Genomic DNA, 17,839 nt, shown 5'->3' on the forward strand with positions numbered 1-17,839 from the left:
GCAGTGGGCACTGCAGGGTGCTGTTCCCAGGGGATCATCAAGGGCATCCCTTGGTTTGTAACACCCTCCTCCCCTTCAACAATTAACCCAGGGTGTCTTTCACAGATTTTCGTGAAGGCCAGGGATTTTCTGGAGAAGAAAATGTCAAGCGATCCTCGGAACGTGATGGTTTCCTTTGAGGAGAGAGACAGCAGCGATGACGGTAGGAGAGCTTAGCGGGGACGTGTCCCACGGCGACTGGAGTCAGCTGATCGGACCCAGCGCAGCGAGAGCCAGAGCCGGCGAGGTTCAGTCGACTACGAGGTTTAGCCGAGATTAGAAAGCCCAGAGGGAAACGTACAGGGACAGCGCGACTCCGGGCGGTCCCGATCCCCCCGAAGCCCCGGTAGCCATTGCGAGAGAGCGGCTGTCGTGGCGGGGGGCGTTCCCACGGTGACGGCGACCACACCTCCTCCCCTTGCCTTGAAAAAACCTTTGGGAGGGCAGCGACTAGCCGCTGACCACCAGGTGCAGAGAGGAGCAACCAGCTGGCGCAGCGGGTGTGGCAGCTGGCGCAGCGGGTGTGGCAGCTGGCGCAGCGGGGTGCAGAGAGCACTTGTTGTTTGTCATTCCCACCGACTTATTGCCAGCGTCCCAGACCGCTGATGACCATGGTCGCCTCCAGAAGGAGAGCATGTCTCAAAAAGACTGTGGCAACGCAGACTGAAGTTCTGTCCCAAACGGTGGCTGTTCAGGTCTCCGGCTGCAAGGAGTGCCAGAGCCTGCTGCTGCCGGAGGAGGGAGGCCAGCACTCTGCTTGTGTGAGGTGTGAGCAGGTGCAAGATCTGCTCGACATGGTTGTGAAGCTTAAGGAGGAGGTTGAGACGCTGAGGTCCATCAGCGAGTGCGAAAGGGACATCGACTGGTGGAGTAACACCCTTACGTGCCGGTCGGAAAGGCCCCAGGGAGGTACCCCCGAAAAGGAGATGGACCTCCTGCCCTCCCGGACAGAGGCGGAGGTCCTGAGACAGCCCCACCCTTGTCGCTGTCGGGCAGAGGTAAATGACCTAAAAGAAGATGAGGGTTGGAAGCTTATTCCAGTTCGGCATCACAGGCAGCCCCCCTCCCTGCCTGATTTGCCTCCCCAGGTGCCCCTCCGTAATAGGTTTGAGGCCCTGGATCTTGAAGAAGAGGTAGGTGAGGAGGTGGTGCCAAACCTGCCTACAAGATCACATAGGAAGAGGCGGTTGACTACACAACTGAAGACTACCTCTGATAAGAAAGATAGAAGGGTGATTGTAATAGGAAATTCCGTTCTGAAAGGAACAGAGGGCCCAATATGCAGGGTTGACCCTCATCTTAGGGAAGTCTGTAGTCTACCTGGAGCCCGGATCAAGGACGTTGCTAGAGAGCTCCCCAGACTGGTGCACCCGACAGACTACTACCCGCTGCTGGTCTTCCAGACAGATGGGGAGGAAGTTGCTTCCCGTAGTCTGAGGGGAATGAAGAATGACTTCAAGGTCTTGGGAAGGATGGTGAAAGATTCAGGGGCTCAAGTGATCTTCTCTTCACTCCTTCCCTCTTCAAGTGACGATGTGGGGTGGAATGGGAAAATTCAATCTCTAAATGGTTGGCTCCAAGACTGGTGCTACAGGCAGGGCTTTGGTTTTTTTGATAATGGCTGGTTTTATAAGACTCCAGTCCGGACAGTGTTATGCAGGAAAGGCTTATCTCGCAGAGGCAAAAGGATGCTGGGGCAGGAATTAGCTGGGCTCATTTGGAGAGCTTTAAACTAGGCTCGAAGGGGGATGGGGTTGTAGTTGGGCTTGCCCCAGTGGGGCAGCATTCTAAAACAGATGAGGACCGGGTGGCCTCCTGTGCCCCTAGGGAGAAATTGGTGTGCTCTGCTCGCTCCCTGAAATGCCTGTACACCAATGCGCGCAGCATGGGGAATAAGCAGGAGGAGTTAGAATCCTATGTTCGGTCGGGAGATTATGATCTGGTGGCAATTACAGAAACGTGGTGGGACAGTTCACATGACTGGAATGTGGTCATGGATGGCTACGCCCTTTTCAGGGGTTTGAATGATGCAGAGATGAGGTTCTCAGGACATGTGGCAGTGCCAGGGGTGGGTTATGGTTGGACTCAATCTTGAAATGATTCTATCATTATTGAATCAGGGTTATATTACCTGCACTTTATGGATGACACAAGTACAACACAAGTGGCACCTGTTTACAGCAGAACTCCACCAAAACTCTCTTGCCAGCTCTCCGGTTTCATCTCCGTGTGTGTGGTCGCATCATGCCCTGCACACACCAGTGTCCCTCTGTCACCTCTGCTCACCCACGGACTGGGTGCACGGAAAGGTCAATTGAATTCAGAAATTAATTGCAAAGATAGTAAAACAAGCTCCTTATAGTTACCTTCATAAGTGATTTCACATACCATGTATGACATCTTCCCATATGTTAACTCCCTTCCAAGGCATCTCAGATGCCCAGGTCCCAGCTTTGTATTGTGTGCTGAGCTACAGCCGAGGGCAGGACTGGCTCCAGCGCTGCCTTGTCGCTCATTTCTTGCTGTTTCTGTTGGCTGCAGCATCTTAGAAGCGCCCGAGCATCCACACCCGCGGGGAGATGCTGATTTGTTGGCTCCAAATACGAAGACAACACTAATCCTTCTCACTTCAGCACAACTGAAAAGTCATCAGTCTTTCTGTGATGTTTTTCCACCAGTCTCCCTTGATTAGATTTTTCCCCAGGGGCTGTGCCAAAGGCTGTGCTGGGATTGAGCCCGATTGCTTTTCAGAAAGTGCCATCCTGTGGCCAAGTGTAAAATCCTTGCTGCTTCCTGTTCTAAAACTAAAGTCAGCAAAGCCACCTCAGACACCATAATCCCTGTAGCACACCACGGATGTGCTGCAGTGAGGCAAATACCCAACCTCTCAGCCTTGCTCATCCCCAGATCTACAACAGTCCTGCTCCCACACCTTCACGGTTCTACATGGACCCTTAGTTTTAATTACCTGTTCATTTTTTTCTTTGAGGGACAACTATCATTATTTTTCACTGTGAGGCCTGACTTAATCACAGGGTTTGGAAGTTGAAGATGACACTAAAATAAATGAAGCAAAAATCACCACCACTCTACTGTAAGGAGAGTTTCCCAGAGTGAAACTGCTGCTTACAGCACCCCCTCATCCACATCGTTATAACAAACATGTCAGACAAAATCAGAGCCAGGACTGCCCTGTGTGCTACACCACTAGTTACCGGCCTCCACGTAGACTTTGCGACACTGATCACCACCCCCTAGGCTCAGTCCACACTTCTTCAGCTTATAAACTCTAATCAATCCACACAATCTCCAATAAGATTTATTATTATCATTGAGACACCTTGGAGACACATGTCGAGCTTTATTAGTGTCTGTATTACCAGCAGGTCTAGCAGGATAAATCCAGGACAGGACTCAGTCCACTCACTGCCTTGAGAAACAGCTGAATATACCAAGAATATCTCTTCAGAAAAAAACATACAGGGGAGACGTCTTTTATACTTAGAAACTACAGGGGTCGTGGCAGCTGGACGCCAGAACCCTCAGATAACGGTTGGTTGTTGGACTGAGGGATCAGCTCAGATAAATGTATTAAAGCCCAGCTCAGGAGCGGGTATCTTCCCCTCCCCAGTGAAAGAGTCCACCGGCAGGCCTTTCGCTTTCCGTAGCCAGGCTCTCCTGCGCGCTCGCTCCTGTTCTTCCGTGAGCTGCTGCTCTGCCTTACACTGAGCTGCAATAGCTGCCTCGTACCGCTCCTTCCATTTTTCCGTCAGAAGCCTGAACCCACCGTTGGGCTGGGAAGGGTCTGCAGCACTCGTGCAAAAAGAGATTTTTCTCCTGGAAACCACTTTGTTTTCCGTTTATGCAATGGGCACATGCGTTGGTTTGGTCCTCTCAGCAGCAGCTGTAACGGGATCAACAACCTGAACCCCATCTCCAGGGGGAGGAATGACTTCACCAGGAGCTTTCTTTTCCTTCAGCAACCCAGAGCAAGTCTTGAGCCGCACAACAGAGGGAGCAGGGATGGAGGACTTCACAGTGGGGCCATGCAAAGAGTTTTTCAGCTTGAGCTGCAGCATTTTGGTTTCAAAGGGCACAGAGATTATCCTTGGGGTCAGAGAATCACTGTGCAATTTCGCACGTTGGAGCTGGGCTGCCTGATCGTTTTTGCGTTGCAGGGAGGGTTTGTGTATTTGTACCTTTTCAGGGTGGTGTTGCTCACTTTCCCGGGCTTCCTTGACTTCTGCGTGGCGATGAACGGGGTACCGATGAACGGCGGCTGCCTTGCGGGCGTTCTGCAGCGTGCTGAGTGTTAAGAGGAACTTGTCAAAGGACATGGGACTACTTTCACCTCTTCTCTTTCCAAATTGCCAAGTGGATTCTGCCTTGTCAAGATGTGCAGGCACATTGATAGAAGTGCCATGTTCGAGTCTGCTACCTGTTCCCAAAAATACAACACAGCAGGAGTCAAAAATAATTTTTCTGATCATCATTGGCAGGTTGTGCGATTATGGCCTTGACTAAGAACTGGACGGGGATTGTGTAAAATGCTCAGCCCCACGGACTTTGCCATAGTGATACGTTTGTCACTTTGTTCTGCCATGTCATTCCCATGTCAGTGCTTTGCAACAACAATTCTCCTTTTCCAGTCTGGCCAGCTGGAACTTCTGCCCCCTGGGAATATATTTCAGAGAACATTAAGTTCAGTGCAGAAAGGCAGAGCACAGCAAAGCAAACTAACGAAAGTTACTGCTTGTTCCTCATTTACGGAATTTAGAACTGATTAATCTGCACATACACATGACCCCGCTTCTTAGTTACAAACATGGGAATGTGGGGTTAGAGATTTTTTGATGGGCACAGCTCTCTGAAGTTCTCTTTCAGAGCCTGCCTTCAACTTCAAGGGCCCAAAACATTCTGAATGTAAGACTTTAGAAAAATTAACTTGGGACAAATGCCGTATGGTCACAGGCCACATTTGCGGTCTCAGTGGTCTCTCATTCTCATGTCTCAGGCTGCCGTGTCACTGTTGGCTGAGACAATTCACATGTAATTTTTTTAAACAATTTTCTGAGTTGCTGCTATTGATTAAATACCAGCTCCTCAAATTTTGTGCATGGTTCTGCTACACCTGTTAAAGAAATAAAACACAGAACAAGGATATAACGAAGCCCCCTAGACAGCAGAGAAGTAGAGCCGTACAGCTAGAGCTGAGCACTTGTCCTGTGTCTTCAACGCACAGCAGGTTCTGTAACCATCACAGGCTCTGCCAGTGATGCGTGTGAGCACTGCAAACCTTCCATCCAGAGCAGGCCTGGCTTCCGGAGATCCTCGTGTTTCACTCTTTAGTTTATCTGAGGTGCACTCGTTTGAGGAATCGCTGTCCTGCCTACCCGCCAAGGGTCCTCACCAGGAATATCTGCCGGGAATCCTCTAGAACGTGCTCTCGCCAGTTTTCCCGAGGTGAGGGCGCAGGGTTGTGTGGTGTCAGGACCACACAGTTTATTGCGCTGCTCTGCCTGAACGTGAGAACTCTGCTTCATCTTGAGCAAATGCGGGTGCTGCTGGCAAGCTGCTGATGTCATCAGTTTCTTGCCGAGAGCTAGAAAACAACACAAAAGTAATCTCAACTTCACTGGTGTCGAACCTTTAAAATTTAAATAAAACGTTCATAACCGTCGGGCTTTAAGTCTTTGGTTACTGTTTCGCCTCTTATCACAGCTTCTGAAGGTCTAGGGATTAGAAACAATCCAAACACGTTTGTTTAGCAGAAAACTTCACAGCATTCAAAGATGACAGCAAATGTAGATCTTTTAAAATATGAAGTATGTACACACAGCCCGTACTTTTTTGCCACTAGAATTACAATACACTGCACTCCTATTTGTTTCCTGTTTCTACAAACTGTGCGTCCCTTACCAAGTAGAGCCACATCAGTGAGGTCAACACCTGGTGGCCTTAAAAGCATGAAAACTTTCTCAGTTTCCCTGCAATACACAGTTTGACTGTGGAGCTGGAAGATCGGTGATACGTCCTGCATTAAATAACTGCTGATTAAAAAAAAATCACTGTGTTACGATTTAAAAGGTGCCTGCTCATGTCCAATTGCATTTCCCACGGATGGCAGATCTCAAACGCAGGTGTCCTGTGGCTTTCTGGAGTATTTTCTAATAAATAAGAACTGAACCAGCAGCCTGTTTCCCTGCACACCAGCTGTAATAATGTGAATAATACTGATTTCTCTGTTACTGAGCTGGAAAAACGACAGCGCCTGTCTGTACGGGGATATAGCGGAAGATTTGGCGAGGAGCTTAGTTAAATGTAAATACGCTCAAGTGACTTGCACCTGTCTGTAAAAAAGCACACACATCACACTCATTGTTTTACTGACCTTGTGTGCTTGACGAGCAGAACCTCTGTGTTAGATACCATAGGCCTGTGAGGAACTCCAGGCACCTCATCACTATGGCTGAGATTCCTGCTCTGTTGTGAGAAAGAGCAGGAGGCTGCGCCTGCCTGAAGCCTTGAAACACAGGTGAGCTCAGCAGCTCAGAGCTCCCAGCAGGGCTGAACTGACCAGCGCCTGCGTCCCTGCCGGTGTCACCTCTGCTGGGAGCTCCCGTGAGGCTCCGGAGATCCCCCGGTAGAGAGGGAACTAAAATGAAGCTCGCTCTTTGCAGCACACCCGTGCCCTCTGGCTCTTCTTGCGACGCCTGCGGATGTGCACACACTGTCTGGACAAATGTCTCGAATTTATACCAAACCTTTCTAAAAAGGCACAAAAGTTTTACAAAAGCCTACAAGTGACGGAACCATTGAAACCAACAGCACACCTCCCAGACTGCGCTTTTGAAAAGCAGAGAGTCTGTATATTGATTAAGACGAAGGCAGCCATATACTTGCAATTATTTCAAATTCATTTTAGGAAACGCCAGCGTGTTGCAGAGGCCGTTTGTAATATTTTGAGGTGTTCCCCAGCCTTTCAGTGGCCGGCAGCGGACCCAGGTTGAGAACGTGAGCTGTCAGCACCTTCTGGTTCCAGAGCCAGGCGGCGCATCCGGTCGTGGTACAGCCTTCGCCAGCAGGGAACCGCGGTTCTGCTCCAAGTCGCCTGCTGCTGGTTGGTCTTCCCCGCCACCTCTCGGGCAGCATCCAAGGTGTAGTCCCAGCTGACGTCCTCAAACTGGAACACCAGCACTAGGGCTGGAGAATTTATCACCATCCTGAAGGAGGGAAGGAAAAGCTGTGAAAGCACCAATACCATTAACCCAGGGCTTAGTGCCTGCAGGCACTTCAACAGCTCTGAGATGACCTGCACTTGTTTAAGGGAGCAGGAACAATTAACCCCATCGGTGGTGCTGCACATTGTAACCCAACCTCTGTGTGAGCTCTGTGGGGCTCTTTTCATTCAGCTCTATAATAAATTTAGTTGCAAGATGATTAGGATGAAAACTTGCAGCAGTAGAGTGAGCTAGATCAGTGCAATGCCAAAAGAAACTGGAGACACCATATTATTAGGGACGTTCAATGTAAATTGGAGGGGTGGAGCGGGCCTGGCTGGGATGGAGTTTTCATAGCAGCCCATATTTTGCTGTGGTTCAGAGCTGTGACCAAAACACCAGCATTTTAGCCATTGCTTATGCAGAAGCTGGGAACCACCTTCACTTCAGAGGTGCAGATGTGAGGACACCTGGGAGAACTTTCCACTGTTGGCTTTTACAAAGAGGCAGTAAGGCAGGGAACAGGTAGAGGCTTTGTCAGGCCTTGGCTCGAGTCCCCAACCTGCTAAGAAATTTGGGTGCTCAATTCAACTTTACAGTTGGTCCATAGAATCTTTCAAGCTGGAAAAAACCATTAAGATCATGAAGTCGACCATAAACTCGGCACTGCCGAGTCCACCGCTGAGCCACAACCTGAGGTGCCACATCTTTAAAATACCTTCGGGGATGGGGACTCCACCGCTTGCCCGGGCAGCCAGTTCCTCTGTGTGTCTTAAGTTGGATAGAAATGGGAAATTGTCAATTGCTGGATGGAGTAAGCAAATCTATTTTTAGCCACTGCTAACAAAACCAAGTTATTAAAGCAGTCAACAAGCAGTAGAGCCTTTTAAAGCTTATTTGTGAGAAGGAAAAATGCTTAATTCCTTAAATTACCAAGTTATCTACCTAGTTTAGTTCAGAGACGACAGCTGCCCTCACCAACCTGTTTTCTGACACGTGGACAGAAGAGATGGGGCCCCCGCTGGTTTCGGCCGTCAGCACTTTCAGGCAGGTCCCAGTCAGGTAGTTAAATATACGGATGTTCCCGTCAGCGCAGCCGCTGATGACTCGGAGATAGAGGAGCTGCAGAGACACGACTTCCCTGGAAACACAACACGGCAGCGCTGGGACATCCATCGTGCTTTCCCGAGGAGACGCGATCAGCTCCCTCTTTTGTCCTGGAGGAGATGCAGAGCTCTGCCTCCATCAACAGCCTGAATAAAGAAGCTCATGGAGATATTTCGAAGGCCTGGTAGCGAAGTCCTTCATAATCCCTCCCTGCCCAAACCAACCAACCCAGCGCATCCTCAGAGCAGCCACTGTGGCTGTGGCCATCTGCCGTGTTTTAAATTGCATTTTTATGTCTAGGAAAGTAAAAGAAAATAGTATGATGGTACAGTTCTAATGAGTATTAGAAAATAACATAGTACACAGTTGGCAGGGTTCAGCATATAACTTGGCCACCTCTGACATAGACCATGTCTTCTCTTGACCAGGTAGCATGACACCCTCTTGCATACAGGTTATGATCCTTGAATTATTAGACTATGCCCTGCCATCCCTGGTCATGAACGAGTGGTTGCAATATGTGCATTTGAGGTTGTTATAGGTCTTAACTGACAAACACTGGTTATGATCACATAGTGCCTGACACTTTTAAAGATGAAGATCGTTGAATGTGGGGATATTTCAGATACTAAGCTTGATAATTAAGGCATTCTGTGTTTCTATAAGGAAGATGTGTTCTTTACAGACTTAGTAGATTGCTGAATACAACTCGAAACGCATCCGATTCCTACTTTGGGTGGTGGAAAGCTACGAGGCATCTGCTCAGCTTTCCCAACATGCTCCATCCCAGGGCGCTCCCATCGGTGCTGCCTGTGACAAGGTGCCACTGGTCAAAGGACAAGCACTTCACTGGGCCTTGGTGCTCCTCTAATGTCTGCAAAATAAAAGAAATAGGTGTAACCCTCAGTAATCTAGATGTAAATACGCCAAGGTATCTCATGGCATTCACAATACCAGCCTCACGTACTATGTTGTAGTTTTATCAGGTGTTATTCTAATGTACCAATATACTCTGTGGATAACTGTTAGTTTTACAGTCACCAGAAATATTTCAGGCTTGCTGCTGATAATGAGCTGCTGGTGTGGAATTAACATTAATTTTCCATCTTTATTTATGTGCTCAATAGATGCCACCACACCAAGGCCTTTATCATCCATTGAATACTCACCCAGGAGAGAAGAGACCCAATGGCCCTGACTGTAATGAAAGGGACAATCGCAAATGTAGCTCAGCTGGAGCTGGGAAATCCTGCATCTGAGATTGCTCTCAATTTGCAGCTAGATTGCTCTCAATTTGCAGATAGCAAGAGCTTCACTCCTCTCAGATGTGGACTAACACTGATTCTGGACACCTGCTAAGGTAATTAGCAGTCTCCAGCCTCAACCTTTAAAATGGAGAGCAGCCATCCAGCTACTTCAGCTGCATCAGCTGTTACCAGTTGTGAAGGTTTCATATTTTAGGCTGACAGGTGAGACCCAACCCCAAGAGCTGTTGGTCAGACCCCAACCTCTTCCCAGGGTCTGAATGTTCCTGCAGGAGCGGGGGTGAACGTTTCTACAGGAATGATGGGGTCAGGCACAGCAAATCAAACCCTGCATTAAAACTGACAGTTGTTTGCAAACAAGTTTTGTATCATTTGCTTACAAATAAATCTGTGGTTTCTTTTACCAGTTTAGGCTGCCTTTGGTTTGGGGCTTTTTTTTTTTTAGGACATCTTTGGCAAGAACCAAAGGCTGTGATAAACTAGCACAGATTTTTAAACATTTAGCACAAAACGATCCACCTAAGAAGAAACTCACTTTGATCAGAGCGCCCGTATCCGCAGCCCAGACTCTGACCAGCCCTCGCTCGCACCCGCTGACAACGCGGGCACCGTCGGTTCTGACCACCCAGACAGCGCTGCTGTGCTGCAGGGTCTGGAGACATCGCCCGCTCCTCAGATTCCACACTGTTGGGAGCAAGGGGGAGAAAGGTCACAAATTAATAGTAAAGAAACCTCTGGCAAAGCTGCAAGCTGATACCATTTTCCCCGAGAGCTGGTGTGGCCTTATAGCCACAAAACCTTTAAAAGTGAATAAAAGCAGAAGTAACAAGAATTTATGCAGTGACACAGAGACCTTGCATGTGCACGTGGCCACAGCTTCGGCTGCTCTGGAATCAAAATGAGACGCTAAACTCCACCCTCCAGTTGATGCCCTTGCTCTATTCAGACGCTGCCCGTGTCACCCGTCACACCTCCAGCACTCTGCCCATCTCGCTGCTCCCGGCCTTTGTCTGGAAGCTCCTGGTCTCACCTTTTACCATCCCATCCCTGGCTCCCGACACGAGCTGCTCTTCGTGTAAATCCAAGCAGGTGACTGTCCCATAGTGACCATTGAAGACTTTCACACAAGCACCACTGTAGATATTCCAGCACCTACAAAGGACCAACCAAAACAGGAATACAACGATTAACTTGATTGATGGCTTATTCATTTAATTATTTCCTACTTAACAGGCCCAGCGTTTGTCCTCTACAGATTAGGCTAAAGCCAGGAGTCATTCCACTAAGGTGTCAGAGTATTTGGAATGATCAAGTCAGGATTAGTATTAATTTTTTACCAATATAATTTGTTCTACCTGCAGACTAGCTGGAAACACATGTCTAGATTCCACCTTAGGCACAGCTACCTCCAATTAACCTTAAAATGTAGAGCTTTGCAGATAAAATTGTTTCTTTAGTGGCTGGTGTCAGTGTGATTCCTGTTGGCCTCGGAGAACACCAGCACCTGTTCAGACAAACATTTTGGAGCAGGGAAGAGCAGGGGGGTCAGAGCCTGAGTCACTGTAAACTCTTTCCCTTTTTAAGTGCTGCCTTTCATGAATTTCTGGTATTGCTGTGCCAGAGCCAGACAACCTGCTGTTCAGCTTTTACCCCTCCTTGTGATACTCTTGAGATGTAGAGATAAATAAGACGGAAGAGCTGAGCATCTCCTTGTCTGAGGGGGCAGTGTCTGCAAAGGAGCAGCTGTGCAGCGGGTACCAGGCTGTTAAACCTGCTCAGCCAAACTGTCACAGATAGACCCAGCCTTGCTGAACTCAGTGCTGACCTTAGCAAGGCCAGAATCTCACAGCAAGTGCCTATGGGAAACATCTGGTGTTTTGAGGCACTTTAGGAAGACCTGTGCGTCACCAGGCGAAACTGGAAAAGAGAAGCTGTTCTGTGTGAGTGGGGGTTGTTTCCTTATCTACTGTCCTTTCCTCGTTACTATAGCGAAAGTGAGGGAAGGAAGATTCCGAAGATGGGCTGGAAGGACTAAAGATGAATGTTTTCCTGGATATTCCAAGAGGCTGGTATCCCGTGGCACGGTCCCTGTGCTGCTCACCTGATGCTGAGATCAAAGCCTGTGCTGAAGACGAAGCCTTTGTTCTCATCGAGGAGCAGAGCTTTGCTCCCAGCACTACCAGAGAGCAGAGGCGGCACTTCTTTCGTCCCCGGCATGCCAAGGAACCGCACTTTTCGGTTTGCAGAGCCTACGGCTACCAGGTCACCACCACTGTAGTGGATTATTCTGCTCTGGTCTGATCTGGATAAGAAACAGCGACTGAGATGAGCTTTAGCCGGGTGACAAGGTACAACATGTCTAAGGTTGTGACAGGGATTTCTCTGATGCTTAATGGTCTTCACTGAGCAACCTGACACACAACACACTTAAATGGGTGAATCCTTTGCAGGGCACCACAGCCAAGGTCCCTAATTCTGCATATTCAAGATTGTATCTGGAGAATAAGCTCAATAGGTGCTGGAGCGAGTTGGGAGAAGGGAACAGAGCTGGTGAGGGGCTGGAGCACAAGGGTGATGGGAGCAGCTGAGGGACCTGGGGGGTTCAGCTGGAGAACAGGAGCTGAGGGGAGACCTTCTGATCTCTGAACTGCCTGAAAGGAGCTTGGAGCCAGGGGGGTCGGGCTCTGCTCCCCAGGAACAAGCGCCAGGAGCAGAGGAAACGGCCTCAAGTTGCACCAGGGGAGGTTGAGGTTGGATGTGGGGAACAATTCCTTCCCCAAAGGGCTGTGGGGCATTGGAGCAGGCTGCCCAGGGCAGTGCTGGAGTCACCAGCCCTGGAGGGCTGGACAGAGGGAGATGAGGTTCTCAGGGACATGGGGCAGTGCTAGGGGTGGGTTAATGTTTGGACTCCGTGATCCTGAGGGTCTTTTCCAATCAAAACAATTCTGTAATTCTAAAACAGGGAGAGTGCTCTGCATCCTTTGTGATACACTGGGGATCACCAACCCTTAAGTCTTTAAAAATTCCCCTGCTATCTTTATTAAAAACTGGATTTGACACTGAGGATTTTTCAACACTGATGCTGAGGGACTCTCCCCTCCAGCCACACATTCCCACAGAAGGACCGCAGGGAACAGAACGGGTTTGCAGAAGCTGCTGTTGGGCCCTACAGGGTTAGTGCAGAGAGCAGCCAGGCAATCTACTCACTGGTCCATGAGGACACGAACACTGTAGGAGCCACAGAAGACATTTCTCTCTTCTAGTTGGATTGTGTCGGTTTTCAGATCACGATAGGCTTCCTGCAGATTGTCTTTCTCCTCCCGTCTTTTTCCTCTCTGTCCAAAGAGAAATAGGGAAAAGTAGCTCATGGAGGGAGGAATGTAGCATTATTCCACAGTATTACACATAAAGGCTTGGTCCCTACTATAGTGATGAGACCAGAGACAGAATGTGTTGGTAAGGAACACCCAGAGTGCAGGAGCTTCCTGCTTGGTGCAGAAACAAGGGTTGTTCCTTGGCAAAAACGCAAGGCCTGACACCTGCACCCTTGATTTCTGGGGAAAGTGCTGTGCCCTTGGGATGCTGCCCGGCCCTGCTCGCAGCCCTGGCCCCAAGGCTACGCCTGCGAGATGCATTAGGACAAGGCAGGATTTAGGGATGCAGGCTCCTGCTCGTGACAGAAGGTGCTGAGCAAGCTCTGGTCCTTAGGAGTTGCTCACGATGGTACAAACCAGAAGAACAAAGCAACTCCAAATTCACTGTCACATCTTCCAAGATGTGTCCTCCTTCTTCCTCAAATGCTGAAATGCGGGATCCATGGAAGGCAAACACCTTCCAACATACCTGCGGTTTACTTTCACAGTCATGGCCTTCAATGACATCCCCCTCTTCGTTTAACACTGGAACTGCCACATCGACTCTTTTGGCATAGGTTGGAACTGCTCTTCTGGGGCACAACCCCTGGAATGAACCGGCAGAGGCACCACAGTCACCGCAGAGCCCGAGCACACAGAGGACGCTGCTCACGGGTGGTGCTCCAGCATCTCCATGGGACGCTGAAGCCACACGCAAATCTGAACTGCACACACTGGTTTACTGTTCCTTAAGAGACCTGACTTGCATTTACCACCTTGTTGGTATATGACTTAACTTCTTGTGAAAAATCATTGCTCTTTCTTTTTTCCTCCAAAATCCAGTCTTGAGCTTCTAAGAACCTCCAACACTTCTCCATTTCAACAGAAAAAAGTTTGAAAGTGCATCTCATCTCTGGTGAGCGCTCAGTTGGTTCAGAATCCAAACCCACTGAGATGAGAGGCTCTCGAAACATCTTCAGCAATACTTAAGTTTCATTTGTAATGCGCAAAACCTTACACGAAGCAGCCTTTAAATGCTGGCCCAGAGCTGAGATTTCAATGCTCTCTTCACAAATCAAAGCACACAAAGATCTCCTACTTTCTCTCTTTGGGGATTTACCTTTACACTTAGCTTGGTCTATGGCAAGTCTGTCCTAAGCATGACAGGCATTTCCTAGCAGTTCTGCTTTACTGTGTCCCAACCGCCAGCTGTGACTTCTCACAAAGTAATCTCATCTTTCCATCTTCCTTGGTGGAGCAAATAAAGCTCAGGGAGCTGTCACCAGCTCCTGGAAATACAGGATTTGCATTCCTGACCAAACCCTGTTTTCTTTGTTACAAGAGTGTTTCGATCCATTTTTAGAGTCGCAGGCTCTCTGAAGGTCAGTAAAGGCTCTTGCGTTGTGCTTACTGGTGACAGTATGAACATCTAACCTGGCTTAACTCTGCAGATGGAAGAACAGGACAAAGGTGGGAGGTGGCCTCTAGTAAAAGCATTTCCATGTAAGGGTTTGGGCAGTAGCAGAAAAACCCTCTTTTTAAAGCACATCATAATGGCAGAAGCCCAGGCATCATACCTGCAAATATAGGATCCCCTCCTGGACTATTTTATGACATGCACGTTCCTTCTTGACTTCTTTGGCCAGATAAGCCCAGAATTTATTCACAGATGCACATGCTTTGAGGGATTTTCGATCCAAAAGTCCTGAGGAATTAAAAGGACAGAATGGTCCACACTCGAGGCCATCCATGGCCCTTGGGGGAAACCACCCTTGGAAAAATGAGGGCAGCTTTACCAAAGATGTACAGGGACAGGTGAGGTGGCAGGCAGCTAATTAAGTTCTTGGACCCAAAGACATTAGAGGGTGACTGGTGGGCGGCAGGACCCACAGCCTCATCTCGACCAGTTAAGGGGCACAGCAGGCGAGTTCTCCTCTGCATCAGGACCCTCCCGGGGGAGGCACTCGGTGCTGTGGGGCCAGCAGCTCACTGCTGGTGGGTGACCACCTAAGAAACAGAGGAAATGACAGTTTTGTAAGCACTTGAGCTTCAGTGGCTATTAATGGTGCTGTTGTTAGCAGCGCACCGCAAGAGCTGGCTGATTTTCCTTAAACCCTTCACTATTGTACTGTTGAAAGGAAAACACTGGACACTCAGTGTCTTGCAGGACAATTCAAGCCAGCAAGGCTGGGGGGCAGAGGTGTGTGGGATGACAACTCTTCCCACTCCCCTTTGTCCCGAGGAGCAGGCAGGGGCTCCCGAACAGCCCGGAATCCCAGTTCTAGTCTGCAAACAAAAGCTCCCTCCCCAGAGGAGGGAGGGCTGTGTGCTGCTCCTCCCCACCGCCGGCCCTGCAGGGAAGGGCTCTGCTGACAGCCACCCAGGCTGCTGACAGGCGACATCTTCCTGCCTGGGCACAGTTGCTTGCAGTTTGTGTTAAATTCAGCCACTTTAAGTCTAAGCTGGGAGAAATCAAGAGGATTTTCGCAGCTCAGGGGAATCCAGCACAAGCCCCAGCAAAGCAGCATTTGCTTTTCCTACACCCTTAACCCTCAAAAACACTACAGGGAAAACCAGCACGGCATCCGCACCCAGAACACCGAACCGCGCCGGCCTGGTTGCCCTCGGTGCGAGGTTTCGGTCCCCTCCAAGCAGCACATGAAGCACCAAGCGGTGCCCCCAGGCCCAGGTTCAGACAAACCCCTTTGTCCCCGGGTCCCACCGGCGCCCGCCGGCCCCGGGCCCGCTCACCCGCCCCGATGCCCTCGCCGCGTCCCGTTGCCAGGAGGCAACCGCTGAACGGAAACCTCCGAGCGCCGCCCGTGTTCTGCCGACAGCCGCGCCCGCCCGCCAGCGCCCGGCGTTCCGTGCCGAGCACGGGAACCCGCGGCGGGGCAGGGGGCACAGAGGCCCCGGAGCACAAGGCAGCTGGAAAGTGAAGCAGAGGGGCTGTAAAAAGACCTCAGGGAAGCGGGAGAGAAGAGAGGGGTAAAACAGCCAAACACCACACACACTCCAAAACAACAACCAACAAACCACACTTCCTTAGCCATCTAATGATGCAAAAATGCATGTAGATTAAGATTAAAGACCTGTTCATCTATCATTTGGGAGAAGGTAGGGGGATTAATTAGATTACTAGAAAAAACCTTTTGAAAAGAAGATCAAGTTCTGCAGAACAGCCTGCAAAGGCCAGGATGAACTCGTACCTCCCCAGGGACTCCCCTCAGCCTTGCAGGGACAGGCCCAGATGCATCAGGACAGCAGTGGCACGTATCTGGGCCATGCTCTGTTCACAGCACGTTTGGGGTTGTCGCTGTGCCTGTTAGACAGGAGTGGAAACGATGGTGCTGGATGGGAGCACAACAGTCTCTGCCCTGCGGAGATCTCAGCGCTGTGCAAAGCACTCGAGGCACCATCCCATGCACATCCCCATGGTCACATTCGCCGTGCAGGATTTTAACACGGCCCTCGGGCTGAGCAAGCAGAGAAATGCAATGCTCCAGCCTCAGCTATTTCTCCAGCGCTGGGTTGTTTTCCTGCCCCAAAGAGCTACTTACAACAAATCCACCCCTTTTCACCAGTACCAAGCACTGCTACGGGGCCTCTCTGGGTGCTTGCTCAACTAGATCAAAGCTTGGAGCTCTGCCCAGATCACGAACCCCTCCAGAAATGCGTTTTACTCCCTATGCACAAAAACGCTTCTCTTACCTACCTTCCTGCATATCTAATGGTATCTCATAAATAATATTTTCTAGCAAAACAGTCCATTTGGGATTACAGCACCCAGACACTGCTGTCCCAGGTGAGAGAAGCTCTCAGACCCCAGACCTCCAGGAGGGCTCTGCAGGGAGCAGCCACCTCTCCCTGGGCCAGATTCCATTCTGTCCCCTTCTTCATGTTCACAAGAAGGTGCAAGCACCCTGATAGGGCAGCTCCTACTAAAACCAGCCCTGAGACCCTCATACAACCGCCCATGGCCTCCTGGCTTTCACAGAGACCCCCAGCCCCAGCGCTGAGATGTCACTCTCCACACCAAACCCGAGCCCTGCCAGGGGGACCAGGAGCACATCCCACCCTGCCAGCTCTGTTCAGAAAACCCAGAGTTACCTTCCCAGCTGCACATGGCTTCCTACCTGAGGGGGGCTCAGCAGAGCAAACGAACTAGGGCTGCGGGTGGTCCCAGCACCCCCACCCCAGGCAGCAAAGGAGAACCATGGCAGCAGCAGATCCCACAACACATCCAGCACCCATCGGGGGGGGGCAGGTAAAGCAAGAAACCCCCACAGTGGGCACAGAGAACAGGGCTGAGCACAACACATGCCAGCACTGGGGCTGCTGGGCTTAAATTGGTGTCCAGGAGCAGGGGGGTGCAGGTGAGGATGCTCAGGGTGATGAAGGCATCAGGGTGGGGATGCCCGTGGGAGAGGGTGTTGGGGCTCTGAGGTGCCTGGGGATGTGTGTGTGTGTCCAGCACTGCAGGGGACAGGGGGACAAGCACAGCCCTGTGACACACACATAGTGGCTGCTGCTGGGTGTCGTGGTGTGGGACCCAGGATCACCCCAACACGCTGCCCTGCGCTGGGGCCAGGTGGGTGCTCCCCCAAACTGCCAGCACCCACCCCCGGGCACCCCCCTCACTGACTGCCACCCCTGGGCAGGCACAGCGGTGTTGGGCTGTACTGGGACCTGCTGGTTCACAGCAGGATTTGGGGGGGGGCTCAGGAAGAGTAGTCGGGCACCCCACCCTGTGCTGAGCTGGATCCATCCACCAGCAGCATGTGGAGGACATTGGGGTGCAGGGGGGCTGGGAAGAGACTTGCAAGGTGAAGGGGCAGGATATAGGGGCATGGGA

General features: G+C 50.5%; 1 pseudogene; it reads right to left on the reverse strand.

Moving 5' to 3' along the window:
* Positions 1–3,617: 3,617 nt before the first annotated feature.
* LOC139829421 (F-box/WD repeat-containing protein 10-like) lies at positions 3,618–11,988 on the reverse strand (annotated as a pseudogene).
* Positions 11,989–17,839: the final 5,851 nt, after the last annotated feature.

The sequence above is a fragment of the Patagioenas fasciata genome, chromosome 19 (assembly GCF_037038585.1).
Source record: "Patagioenas fasciata isolate bPatFas1 chromosome 19, bPatFas1.hap1, whole genome shotgun sequence".
In the NCBI taxonomy this organism is placed as follows: Eukaryota; Metazoa; Chordata; class Aves; order Columbiformes; family Columbidae; genus Patagioenas; species Patagioenas fasciata.